The sequence below is a fragment of the Acomys minous genome, assembly GCF_964271855.1.
Source record: "Acomys minous genome assembly, chromosome: 16".
In the NCBI taxonomy this organism is placed as follows: domain Eukaryota; kingdom Metazoa; phylum Chordata; class Mammalia; order Rodentia; family Muridae; genus Acomys; species Acomys minous.
In genome coordinates, this window is record NC_140498.1 from 3,850,640 (window position 1) to 3,865,064 (window position 14,425).

General features: G+C 48.5%; 1 protein-coding gene and 1 long non-coding RNA gene across 3 annotated transcripts in view; one reads left to right on the forward strand and one right to left on the reverse strand.

Moving 5' to 3' along the window:
- The window catches only part of PIK3R5 (phosphoinositide-3-kinase regulatory subunit 5), a 62,079-nt gene extending 54,005 nt beyond the window's left edge, over positions 1-8,074 (reverse strand). For both annotated transcript variants that reach the window (XM_084761863.1, XM_084761862.1), the window contains exon 1: positions 7,928-8,074. The gene's annotated coding sequence lies outside the window, so the exon portion shown is untranslated. The remainder of the gene's footprint in view (positions 1-7,927) is intronic.
- A 74-nt stretch (positions 8,075-8,148) lies between these two features.
- LOC311586056 lies at positions 8,149-12,879 on the forward strand. Its single transcript, XR_014775453.1, has 3 exons — positions 8,149-8,269; positions 9,909-10,012; positions 12,028-12,879. It is a non-coding gene; the product is annotated as an uncharacterized lncRNA (long non-coding RNA).
- Positions 12,880-14,425: the final 1,546 nt, after the last annotated feature.

The window sequence follows — 14,425 nt, forward strand, 5'->3', positions numbered from 1 at the left end:
AGATGTACAAAGATCACATCTCCTGCTCCGTCTGGTAACCTGAGTGTCACATCACAGTCTGCATAGTCACAGCTCCAAACATCTAGTTTTCTCAAAATGAATCTCCCCAAGGTGCCAGTACAGAAATGAATGCAAAATTCAAAAGCTTATGAAATTCTGGCCATTCGCTCCCGGCTCACCATGGCTGGTGATGGTTTGATGGATTCTGCCCCATTCGCTCCCGGCTCACCATGGCTGGTGATGGTTTGATGGATTCTGCCCCATTCGCTCCCGGCTCACCATGGATGGTGATGGTTTGATGGATTCTGCCCCATTCGCTCCCGGCTCACCATGGCTGGTGATGGTTTGATGGATTCTGCCCCATTCGCTCCCGGCTCACCACAGATGGCATGCGGTTGGCTGTGATGGTTTGGTGGATTCTACCCAGATGACCTTTGCCAGGGCTTAGTGTGTCAGGGGAAGTGACTAACAGAAGACCCCAGGCAGAGTCCACAGCCCGAGCTTAGGATGAGAGCAGGAGCTAGGTCCTCAGTGGGCAGGGTCACCGTGGACACTGATGCTTTCTAACATCCAGGAAGAACACGCTGTGAAGCAGATATGCGGGGCTTTTGCGGGAGCTGCCCAGATCTAGGACGTGTTCCCTCAAGGTCATCAAACTCCTTACCTTTAAATTACTCTTTCGAAACAACCAGCCTGAAAACAATTTTGAGACATTCTTGCAAGGTGGCAGCTTAGGCTGGCCTCGAACTCGTGGCAGTTCTCTTACAGGCATGCACCACTACTCCCAGACAGAACAATCCTGTACATAGTCAGTCAGAGACTGGCACTAAGAGTGGGAGGAGCAAGGGGTCTCTTGCACCCTCCTTCACAGCTACCGTGGCTGTAGGACCAGCAGGCATTTCACGGAAACACTTCCACCAATGCCCTTCCCCCTGCCCCCATCCCCCGTCAAAATGTGATCTGTTCTGACTTTCTCTAAGATCTTCCTTGAAATGAGCTGAACTCTTATTTCCTTTTTAACTTCCTCCCACTGACCCCTTTTCCACCTTGGTCTCACCTTGGAAAGGTGACTTGCTGGCTTTGCGAGGTGAACTGGGAGGCAGCTCATCCCTTGCACCCCGGGGGACCACTCACAGAGCAGGTCATTTCCCCAACATGTGAAGACAGGCGGCAGCTCTCTCATCTCCTCTGCTTAGAGAAAAACCTTGGTGTTTAAAATGGTTTTATATCACATCACCATCCCTCTTGGTCACCTGTTCTCTGGGCCTAACAAGGGCTTTTGGTCAGCATTCCTATGAAGGTGACGGGGAGAGCTGAATTGCACTCAAAGGCATCTGCCCAGATCCATGTGGAAACAGCCTTCGCATAGGCCGAAGTGCGAGTAAAGTGGCCGGCCATCAGAGCAAGAGCCAGAGAGGACTCTTCGGTGTCAGCTGTGGGGAGCTGGGGATGCTAGGTGTGCACCTAAGACAACTAAAGAGCAGAGGGGAGGTGCGCACGGAGAGTGGGAGGCCAGGGGTCCAGCAGCAGGGCACCCCAGGATCAGGGTACTTCTCACACTTGTCAAGGGTCACAGCACTGCCCTGACCTCTGCAAGTTGCCCCGGAGTGCAAGGGATGAACTGCCTCCAAGTTCACCCTGCAAAGCCAGCATACTGGAAATTAATGACAGCAGTGATGCAAACTCACAATGAACTGGGGGTAATTTGAACCTTAGGTATGCCCCAAAGGTACATATATGCTGAAGGCATAGTCTTTAGTTTATTGCTATTAGGGGTTGACGGAACCCTTAAGAAGTGGGGGCGAGGGGACTGGAGAGATGGCTTATTGGTTAAGAGCACTCTGCTCTTCCAGAAGCCCCGGGCTTAATTCCCAGCACCCGCATGACAGATCACAACTGTCTGTAACTCCAGTTCCAGGGGATCTGGCACCTTCATACAGACATACACACAGACTACACTACAATACACATAAAAAATAAAAATAAAATAAGAAGTGGTGGCTAGTAGCCAGGCATAGTGGCACACACCTGTAATCTCTGCACTTGGGAGGCAGAGGCAGGTGGATCTCTGTGAGTTCGAGGCCAGCCTGATCTACAAAACGAGTCCAGGACAGCCAAGGCTACACAGAGAAACTCTGTCTAGAATAACCAAGAAAAAAAAAAAAAAAAAAAAAAAAGGAAGTGAGAGCGAATGAGAGGTTTTTAGGTCATTGGATTTAACCTATGTAGGGGTCTACAAGCTCGCTCTCTCTCTCTCTCTCTCTCTCTCTCTCTCTCTCTTCTCTCTCTCTTCTTTCTTTCTCTCTCTCTCTCTCTCTCTCTCTCTCTCTCTCTCTCTCTTCCCTTCTCTCCCTCCCTCTCTCTCTAGCTTCCTAGTCATGACATAAGCAGGTTGATTCTATAATACGTTTCAACCACGACCTATTCCCTCACCACAGGCTCAAAACAATGAAGCCAGCTCATCCCAGGCCAGAAGCTTGGAGCTCACATCAGCCTTTTCTCTTTACGAGTTGGTCATCTCAGGTGTCTGGCAATGATGGAAGCCGACACGTAAGTACAGATGCAAAACCCCCAAAGGAGCGCACATTGAGCAAACCTGGTCCTGTATTTAAAATAACAATTGAATTAAATCCAGAAATACAAGGAAGTCTTAATGTGAGGAAGTTGATAATAGGATGTCTCATATAAACTCATGTCAGAGTGAAAGAATACAAGATTTTTCTAGGGTGTGTTTTTAAATGCCTTAATATTCAGTCATGCTTTTAACGTTCTTTGTCAACGAGACATGGAAGAAAGCATCTTTTTAAAAAACTATTTGTTTATTTTTATGTATATGAGTACTCTATCTGCATGTACACTTGCAGGCCAAAAGAAGGTATCAAATTCCAGTATAGATGGTTGTGTGCCACCATGTGGTTGCTGGGAATTGAACTCAGGACCTCTGGGAAAGCAGACAGTGCTCTTAACCACTGAGCCATCTCTCCAGCCTGAGAAAGCATCTTTCAAACACATTACTTTGCTGCTAATATATCGCAACCACATTAAAGAAAGGAAGTCTTAAAGACAAGCCAGTCTCCAAGAATACGGGGTTTGTAGACGTAAGTGGCAAAGAACTAATTGTGGCCACTTCTCTGTCCCCTGGTCCTAGGCATAAATCCAGTGGCCTGGCTAGGGAGCAGAGTGGAACTGCTTCTTATCAGGCTGTTATCAGCAAAGGCAACACTCATCCGCCATCTTGGAAACAGGTTGGTATCAAGTCTTCACAAGTAATCCAGAAGACGGTGGCTGGACATGGCGGCACACAGCTGTAATCCCAGTACTCAGGAGCCTGGGGCTGGAGAGGTGTGAGTTAGAGGCCAGTCAGAGCTACATAGTGAGATTCCACATTAAAAAAAAAATCCAGAAGACGTGCTTGGTGTGAGGTCATGATGTTCAGTGGTCCCCTACCACATGCCTCAATATCTCACTAGCAAGTCACTAAGATGGTCCCCTGGGTGTCCTCTAAAGTATTCACCTACCCATCACCACCTGCAGCTTGCCTCTGATAATAGCCGCCTTTCCTGTGCAGCGTGACTGCACAGAGGCAATGTTTTCTGGAAGAACTTACTAAGCCAGCCTCTTTGTTGGACTATTGAAGTCTAAGAAGACTCCGCAGTTTTATGTAAAAGAGACTGTGCATGCATGGGTGCGTCCATGTGTGTGTGCATGCATGCATGTGTTCACATATATACATGTGTTTACTAACTAGCCCTTCCATCAATGTTTGAAAGGGACCCACTACCCAGAGCATTGCTTCTCAACCTGTGGGTCGAGACCCCTTGGTGGGGAGGATCGAATGACCCGTTCACAGGGATCGCCTCAGACATTCGGAAAGCACAGATATTTACGTAATGATTCATAACTGTAGAAAAATTAGTTGTGAAGTAGCAACGAAAATAATTTTATGGTTGGGGGTTCCCCACAACACGAGGAACTGTGTTAAAGGGTCGGTAGAGTTAGGAAGGTGGAGAATCATTGAAGGAGAGAGTGTTTGAAACTCTCCTGGAAGAGGTGTAGGCGAAGATGACGTGCTACAACTAATGCAGAAAAACCCCCGAGAGGAGGTTGGCCACGTCGACCAGGTTGGGTGGAAGTGGTTGTGTGAAGATTTGCCTGACAAGAGCCCACACCACGGAGCCACACAGGAACAAACACTCAGCCAAAGACCCAACCATACGTGTGAATGGATGTTGAGGTTCTTGGAAGACAGCTTTGGATGGAGAGGAAGGATGTGGGCGCTGAGCAGGAGCCTTACTACATGGTAGGGAGAATCACGGGCCCAGATAAAGGCCTGGCTACGATGGGTAGATTTTCCCATGGGTAGAGGCTCCCTGGGCTGCTAATAAAACACATGACTACAAAGGGCCCTCTGCGGGGTGTGCTCTCCAGCACGCACCAAGAAAAAGAAGAGGGAGCCTTCCCCCAGCGCAATGGCATTTAAGACCTTGATGTCCACAAAGTGCACCTTGGAATAAGGGCAAGGGAGGAAGCATTTAAAGAGCCCTTGGTCCACGTCAGACATAGAAGCCACATCACTGCTCTCAGTTGTAACAGTTAATTTAAGAATAGGGAAACCCCTCATAATCACACACATACACGCCTAGTTTTGGGGGGGGGGCAAACTCATGAGGGAAGATACCCACAGAGCCTTAAGAAGGTGTCTGTCAAATGTTCATCATCATCATCATTATGATTATGATTATTATCAGCAGCAGCAGCATGAATATTATTTTCTTTTATTTCATATCTCTCAAGTCTCAAGTAACATATGACATAACCCAAACTCTGTAATCCCCAGAGCATCACACAGATCTCATAATTCGATGTCCCCTGTATCAGGTGTTGTGAACTACTAGACCCAGCTCCTGGCGGGCAGGAACAATGCTGGCCTTCCCATGCCTTCTGAGCCTGGTCCCTCGACTGCATACTGAAGGCATCCCACTATAAAGTGCTGACTATGGAAGGTTAGGCGGGATCAAATGCCACGTGGCTGCCATACAGACAGGGGAAATGATGCTCAGAGAGGCATCTGATTATAATCAAGGCTGTGTGGTAGAGTAGCGGACCCCTAGGCTGGAATCTACCTTCAGTCCTCACATCCCAGCCCTGTCCCCCATGAGGAAGCCACACAAGCCCATTTGCCTACATCAACATAGTAACAGGACTCCAGAGGACACGGAAATGAAAATCACAATGGTCCCTGGGGGCCCCACCCTGCTGTCCCAGACACTATCCTGCCTCTGTATAGAGGCTTTCCTGACTGTGAGATCCCAGGGAGACTCTGGTGACAGCTTGAAGCCATGCTGGCTGTGGGACAGACCATAGCTATGTCAGTAAGTCCCCGTGGGCTAGGGAAGTCAGTGCTATGCTGGGAGGCCACGGAGACAGAGCTCAAACAATTCACCAGGTAGGTGGAGGAAGGGACGAGCAGTCCGAAGTGATGAAGCAGTATCTTCCAAGCCAAGGTCTGCCTGAGCTTCATGGGAGAAAGCAGGAAGGTGAACCTAGGCTGATGGGGGGGGGGGGGGCGGCAAGGGGCCTTGGTACCCTCTGCAAGCTTTCAGCTGAAAGCAACTCATTCAGATTTGGTATCTTCCGTCACCATAGCAACAGGATACAGCAGGCCCTCTGAGGACAAGCTCTGCTGACCAGAATCTGGGACCCAAATGAGAGAGTTAGGAGGCTCATGATCTCTCATTTATCATCCCTTTAATGCCTTCATCACCCAGGTGATGTCACCTGACATGTCCCCATTATCCAAAAGCTAGCTGCCAGCCTATAAGGAAACAAACAAACAAACAAACAAACAAAACACTACAATTCTTGCTTTAGAAGAACAAGGCATGTACTTGATAAGTACAAGTCACCACTGGAAAGGCAATTCAAAAAAGTATTTGGGAGTCAGAGGTAGGCAGATCTCTGTAAGTTCAAGGCCAGCCTGGTCTATGGTTTTGAGACTGCCTCAAAAATAAAACAAAGCAAAAACAAAACAAAACAAAAAACTAGACACCACAAAATTTCAGCACTTATGAGGTTCGATGTTTACAATGTAGGCAGCACAGAAGAATGACAGAACTCTGTGTGTGCCCTTGTACTTCTAGAACATTCCCCTTGATCTGTAAAATATACCATGTACTTAACAGACTGTAAGACGCTATCGGTTATAAAGATGCACCATCATTGTGTGTGTTGACAAGGAAGACATATTGGAGCTTACTATAATTGTAATATGTTAATTTTAACATTGCTAAAATATGAACGTAAAGTGGGGCATAGCGGCACTGCCCGTAATTTCAGCACCTGGAGTCAAGGCCAGTCTCAGCTACACACTGAGTTGGAGGCCCAGCCTGAGATACAGCCTGAGTCTGTCTCAAAAAACAAACAGACCAGATGAGATGTTTCCTTTCAAGCTTGACAACCCACGTCTGTTCCTTGTGACTCACAGAGTAGGAGAGAGCTCCTTCGGCTTACCCTCTGACCTCCACATGGCCCATGGCATGCACATGCCACACCCACAAATAAAATAACAAATGCTTAAAATAATAATTGATATATAGAAATAGAATGTGAACACATGCACATCTCCAAATTGAAGATATATCCTTATATGTAACATGCATTGCTGTCCATCTGTGCCGAAGGTGAGGGCTCAAATACCAGGCTAGGTATACAGGGATCCATAGTCCATAGTGTGGCCCGTTGGTTGGGATGAGCTGCTTTAAATAAGCATGTTTTGTGGGCTTGTAAGACCATGTAACAAACCATAAATGGAAGGTCTCCTGTGTAGCTCTTGTTGTGCCTGTCTCTTTGCATCTCCCACACCCTGTTGATCAGAAGTACACAGCCAGTTTTACAAATAGGGAAACTGAGGCAGACAGAGGGATGTCATATGCCGGGCCTGGCTGGAACTCAGATCTCTATTCCATCTCACGCACGGCTCCCAAACACCCTCCACCTCACTAAGCAAGCTCCACTATCACGGCTTAAGGACCATATTTAACATTTGATTCACCTTGGAAAGCCGTCCTGGAGCCCAGCGACTCTGTGTTAACAGGCGTTCAGGAGCACAGCCTGCCCACAGCAGGCAAAGAAAGCAAAGCCCAAAGCAGAATTCAGGAGAGGCCATGAGGCGAGTGGGCTGGCTTTTTAGCCCTCTGTTGCCAAAAGCCGCCCCTCCTCTCAGCAGAAGGCTTAACTCACTTCATACCACATCCTGCTGCTTTCATCTCGCCTTCCTTTTCCCTCTGAACAACCTCCTTCCTCCTACTGTCCCGAGCTTGTTGCATATTTACCACTACTACCCTCGCTTGGGCCATCACGCCAGCGCTCCCGCGCGCGCACACGTGCATGAGCACATACATTCACATCACCCATTCTCGAGTCTTCAGCGTATAAACATTGGTCGACACTCTCACAGTGCTGGGCGCACAGTGCTCTAGCACAGCAGCGGTGTCTGAGAAACCACGCTCACTAACTTTGGACATCCTGAAGCTCGACGGAGGACAACACCCTGGTCCTGATGCCAAAGGACTCCTGTTGTCCACGCTCTCCAGAGAGTTCAGAGCCAGAGGACTGACCGCAGGTTCCTTTATCCCAGAGCACAGGGTGGCCTGTGACCCAGCAGGAGGCTGCACATAAAGCAGCATAGCTACTTAAATCTTGATGAACAGTCCCGGGACGCCCCTTCTGCCTCTGGGTTTGCCCCATGGGTTTGTGGCCCCGGTTCCCACAGACAGACCTTAACTGTGGAACTGGAAGATCACCGACTGCCCAGCCTACCACCACCTGCTGCTTTTGTGGCATGTTGCTCCCGTCCCAACCTGCTCTGGCTGTGCCTCGAGCTCTCACGCGAGCCCTCAGCATCTCCCCTGGCTGCCCAGACACACACCTGCAGTCCTCGCCGGGCGACGAGCCCCACTCCAGCGGTGACTCCCTGCAGTTGAGGTGAGGCCCGGACCACCGCACCGCGGCCGGAGCCAGGGAGCAAGTCCTAGCATCTGCCTGGTCCGTACAACTCCGGGGGGCGGGGCATTCGGGGCGGGGCTTTGCGAGGGCGGGGTCTGTGTGGGTCTAGCCTCCCAGCGGGGCTCCACGCCCTCTGGTGGCCTAGCCGCCTCAGGCCGGTACATCCAGCCTTTGGACTGCGCTGGGACCCCGCCTGCTCCAGGGAACTACAAGCCTCGGCTCGGCTTGTGTACCCGCGCTGAGCATCATAAGCCCTCAGAGTAAGGTGAGATTCCAGCAGGCGGAAGAGCGTTTTTTGGCTGCGCAGGAGGGGTGGGTGGGGGCTTCGGGGAAGGAGGAGAAAGAGGAAGCTCCGATGAGCTGCTTCCTTCTCGCATTGCGACCCAGCGCCCCACTTCCTCCTCCTACTTCTATTTTTTCGGGTGCTCTTAACCCTTAAAAGGCCTGCATCCCTGCAGAGCTGACGATAGCTTCTACTCTGTCTATGAGGACCTTCCTAGAAACTTCCAGTCAACCCAAACTCTCAACACTGTTTCTCCAGCCTCTGGTCCCACATGCCATCACCGCTACACAGTACCAGAATCTTCCATCACTTCAGCTGGGTCCACCTTCCCAGAAGTAGGTCCCAAGCCGACCACAAGGTCATACGTTACTGTTGGTCAAAAGCCACAACCCTACCTGAAGGCTAATGTGAAAACCCGATGGCTTTTCTTTTCCTGACTCCCTGAATACCAAGAAAAAGCGACTTCCCCAAATGGGCAGAAACAGAAAGTACCCTTTGGGCGGGTGCAGACGTTGGAAATGGACGGGAAGGGGCATATTGCCTATCATGGGTCTCTCCACCCTAACTCCCTGTTATAGATGGGGAGCCCAGCCCTGGTCAATGTGCGCCACACTACTGTCTCCCCAGCCTCTACTTTGTTCGCCACAAAAATTCCTGACATTTGGAGAAGGAAAAGGAGAGGAAAAACGGGCACCACTGCAAAGGAGTAGACAGTGAAGGCAGAATAAAGCTAAAATGCCAGGGAGCCCGGAATCTCAGAAACCCAGTGATACTGCCTTCCAAAATCTCAATCTCTCTCTCTCTCAGTCTCTCTCTCTCTCTCTCTCTCTCTCTCTCTCTCTCTCTCTCTCTCTCTCTCTCTCAGCTGTGGCCCAGATGTTGAGTTTGAAGTCACCTTCCCTTCAATACTGGGGTGTGTTGTTGTCCCTACAGGGCTGACCACCAGCCAGACCTCAAGAGCACCTGGCATCTTCTGGACAGAAATTAAAATGACAACTGCCAGAAACACTCCCCCCCCCCCCCCGCCCCAAGTCAGCTGGGAAGTCCCAAGAGTGCCTCTGTCACTTGGCAGCACCTGGCTGCTGCGTGTCCCAACAGCTCTGTGAAGCTCTCTCGTTGTCTGGCCTACAAACATGGCTATCTGTAATCGCTCTCCTTCCCTTCGTTGCCTGATGTTTCCAAAGAGCAGCCTGCCCTGATTTGACTTCCTCATCTTACACTTGTTCTACAGTGTTCTTAAAGGAAGGTCACCAGGAAGACCTCAAATGCCAAGTTGAGTGTGCCAGTTTTTACGCCTTACCGTTGCCGCCTTCCCAAGGATCCCTGCTCCCCCCCTCCCCCCGCCACATACCCCGGATCCTGAACACACTTCACCTTGGACCACTGGTTCTGGCTTCTTTTTCTTCACCCTCCCTTTAGCATTGGGCTGTGCACTTTTGCGTGAGACTGCGTCTCTTCTTCCAGAGCAGGTTGGTTTGGTTTTGGTCCATCGGTCCACCCCACTCAAAATGGTAGCCTGCACTTCTCCCTTGAGCTGAGATTCTGAGACCTGGTGCTGCTTCATCCCTCCGCCTCACGCGTCAACACGAGGGCACCTTGTGATCTCATCTCTTCCCAACAGTCTCCGGCTCCTAACAGCTCATGGGGAAGATGAAGCTTCCAGCGCAGGAAGCCTGCACAGCCAGCTCACATTGGCCTTCTTTAGAGCCGAATATCCTGCTCATGGTAAACCACACCTCAGCACGCAGAACACGAGGAGGAGGGGGGAGGAGGAGGAGGGAGGGAGGAGGGGGAGGAGGGGGAGGAGGGGGAGGAGGGGGAGGAGGGGGAGAGTCTTCACTGGGTTTTTCATCCCTCCATGCGCTTCCACACTCTTTCTGTTTAGATCACCTCCCCTCACTTCCTTCCCCCATCGGTTATTCACTCTGTACTCATGGGCAGTCAGCAAATCACTTCAGCTGCCAATCGTTTCTGGGTATAGACTGGTCCCAGGTAAACTGGGAAACAGAAAAGACCCGGATGGAGGCTCATATGGATGCTCATATGGAGGCTCATATGGAGGCTCATATGGAGGTTCATATGGAGGCTCATATGGATGGAGAATCTGGCACAATGAGAACAACCAGAATCCTTTAAACTGTACTACATAGTCTGGGAGACTATGCAAAGGTTGTAAATGAATTATTAAGAAATTACTAAGGGTGGGCTGTAGAGATGGCTCAGCGGTTAAGAGAACTGACTGCTCTCCCAGAGGTCCTGAGTTCAATTCCCAGCAACCACATGGTGGCTCACAACCATCTATAATGTGATCTAATGCCCTCTTCTAGCCTGCAGGTGTACATGCAGATAGAGCACTCATATACATAAAATAAATAAATCTTTAAAAAAGAAAGAAAGAAAGAAATCACCAAGGGTGTGGTGGCACATACCTTTAATCCCAATACTCAGGAGGCAGAGGCAGGTGGATCTGTGAGGCCAGCCTGGTCTACAGAGTGCGTTTCAGGACAGCCAGAACTACACAGAGAAACTCTGTCTCAAAAAACAAAGCAAGGCCCAGCACTCAGGAAGCAGAGGCAGGTGGATCGCTGTGAGTTCGAGGCCAGCCTGGTCTACAAAGCAAGTCCAGGACAGCCAAGGCTAACACAGAGAGACTTTGTCTTAAGAAATCAAAACAAACAAACAAACAAAGCAAAGCAAAACAAAAGAAAAAAAAACAAAAAAAGGAAGGAAAGAAGGAAGGAAAAAAAGAAAACAAAGAAGTTACCATCAGGCCTGGCAAGAGGGCTCAGCAGGGGAAAAGGGCCCACTTCCCAAGCCTGACCACCTGAGCTCCATATCTGAGACCTATGATGGAAGAAGAGAGATTCCTGAAAGTTGTCCTTTGACGTCCATAAAAGCATGCGCTATGGCACATATGAGCCTGCACTCACATACACACGTCACACACACATCATACACACACATACACACATCAAGCATGCACAAGTGTGCGAGCATGTGCATAAACACACACACACACACACACACACACACACACACACACACACACACACACTTTAAAAAGAAAGGAATTGCCAGCCAGCAGGCACATATCACCAATGATTGGTACATGTAGTGGCCCAGGGGACTGGAGAGATGATTCTGCAGTTAAGAGCACTTGTTGCTCTCCCAGAAGACTCTGGTTCAATTCCCAGCATCCACATGGTGCCTCACAACCATCTGTAACTCCAGTCCTAGAGGACCCGATGCCTTCTTCTGTCTTCCCTGGCTGCCAGACACAGATATAGTCCAAAGACATACATGCAGGCAAAAACACTTATACACATAAAAGAAAATAAAAACTAAAAAAATTTAAATAAAAAGTAAATGCAGTGAGCCAACAAATGAAAATGGTGCTATATCAGGCCCCTTTTACAAAACCTAACCTCCAATGTGAGGGCAATAAAAAGATGAAGCCTTCACAGTTACGATTCAGCCATCTTGTTCCTTCCTCAAGATGAATCAGTGCTCTTATAAAGGGACCCACAAAATCTTCATCACTTTGCCCCATGTGAGGACACACAGAAGACTCCATCTGTGAGGAACAGGCCCACACCAGGTGCTGAGTTTGCCAGCACCAGCAAATTCCCGGCTCCAGAATTGTGAGAAATGTTTGTTGACTTTTAGCTACTCAGTATGTGGTGTTTTGATATTGCAGTCTGAAGGGACTGAGGAAAATGGCCATTTGCTTTTCTGAATAGTTTCCTACCAGATGCGTAACAGTCATGAAGAGAAAACAGAAACTCTGCAATGGAGAAACCAGACTGACACACCCTACGCCAACTAAACAAGACTGACATCATCACAAGGAGTCGCATGATTCGAGGGACTGAGAGAGGTATGTCATTTCTAAGATACGCTTGCCTAAAATGCTTTGCCTCAGTCCTATCATGGAAAACCCCAAACTGAGAGTCATTCTCACATAATACTTACCGGTGTTGAGCCTGGTGTGGTGATGCACACTTTTAATCCCAGCACTCGGGAGGCAGAGGCAGGTGGATTGATGTGAGTTCAAGGCCAGCCTGGTCTACAAAGCAAGTCTAGGGCAGCCAGGGCTGTTATGCAGAGAAACCCTGTCTCAAAAAACCTAAACAACAACAACAAAAACACTAGTGTCAAAGTTGAGGTACACAAAGATTTCAGGGGCCATATCACACAATACTTATGTGTAGTGAGAGGTTGAGGATTGAGTCCTAGGCGGAAAGAAGGACATTTAGTAGAACCATTGGCAAAATTTGAATAAAACCTCCCTATAACATGCCCAACTAGGCATGGTGGCATATGAGGTAACGCCAACACAGGGCAAGCTAAGGTAGGAAAGCAATGAGTTTAAGGACCCTGAACGACATAGCAAGATCCAGTCTCAAAAATATTACTGTATCTACACTAATCATAGTTTTTAAAGGTTTATTTGTGGGGCCAGAGAGATGGCTCAGAGGTTAAGAACACTGTCTGTTCTTCCAGAGGTCCTGAGTTCAATTCCCAGCAACCTCATGGTGGTTTACAACCATCTATACAGGATCTGATGCCCTCTTCTGGCCTGCAGGTGTACATGCAGGTAGAACACTCATATACATAAAATAAATAAATAAATCTTTTTTAAAAATAAAGGTTTATTTGTATTTTGTGTGTATGGGTGTTCATCTGCATGTCTGTCTGCCTGTGCACCACACACAAACAATGCCCTCAGAGGCCAGAAGAGGGCGTCGGATCTTCCTGGAGTTACAGATGCTCCCCTGGAACAGCAGCCAGTGCTTTAACCTCTGAGCCCTCACTCCAGCTCCCCAACCCTAATTTCAATGATCATACGTTATGTTCAGTACTGATATTGGAGAAAACTAAGCAAAGCTTTATAGAGACTACGTGTTTATGGCTTATTTTCTTTTTACCAATCCAAATTATCTCCAAATATAAGCCAACCTTTTAAAACAAAAAAATTAAAATTTGCAAATCTTAAAAACTACTGAAAGGTTTCCAACTTCATTTTAACCTGATAATAAAAAACCTACGTGGTGATCTGCAGATGAATAAATAATAAAACAGGTGTGAGTTGGATCCAGCCTCAGAATAACAGCGTGGGTCAGCGGAGATGATTTAGTTGGCAGAGTGCTTGCTGGCAAGCACAAAGGACTGGGTTTGATCCTTAACATAAACCAGCCACAGTGTTGCACACATGTGACCATAACACTAGAGAGGTGGACACAGGATGGCCAGAAGTTCAAAGTCGTCCTCCTATACACAGCAAATTTGCGGCCAGCCTGGTCTACAAGTGAAGTCCAGGACAGCCAAGGCTACACAGAGAAACCCCTTCTAGGAAAAACAAAAACAACAACAATAAAAAAAAAAAAAAGAGTACTAGGTAGCACATACCGTTAACCCAGCAACCAGGATGCAGAGGCTGGCATCTGTTTGTGCCTCTGTCAACTCTAGGCCAGCTAGGCTACATAGTGAGACGCCGTGTCAAAAAACAAGCGGTGAAATCAAGCTAACTAGGAACACATGAGCCATCCTGTGAACTCTCACCTAGGTGAGTCCAGGACTTGCAAGGAGGAGTTTGTGGGTAGCTCAGGGTCTGGCCAGTGTGTCATCATTTTAAAATCCAGGTTGGGGGCTGGAGAGATGGCTCAGAGGTTAAGAGCACTGTCTGTTCTTCCAAAGGTCCTGAGTTCAATTCCCAGCAACCGCAGGGCAGCTCACAACCATCTACGATGAGATCTGGTGCCCTCTTCTGGCGGGCAGGCACACATGCAGGCAGAATATGAATAAATAATAAATAACTCCTTTAAAATCCAGGTTGGACACTGAGGAACTGACAGATGTGGGACCAAACTGCACCATGATGAGCCTTGTCCCAGGTCAGCTTCAGAGGTTGACATCTGAGCCTTAGGGGAAGGAGTTTCAGGGAGAGATAAAAAGCTCTTTCTAGGGGCTGGAGAGATGGCTCAATGGTTAAGAGCACTGCCTGTTCTTCCAAAGGACCCGGGTTCAATTCCCAGCACCCACATAGCAGCTCACAACTGTCTGTAACTCCAAGATCTGACACTCTCATACTAAGGCACATAAAAATTAAATATTTTTTTAAAAAAGCTCTTTCTTTTA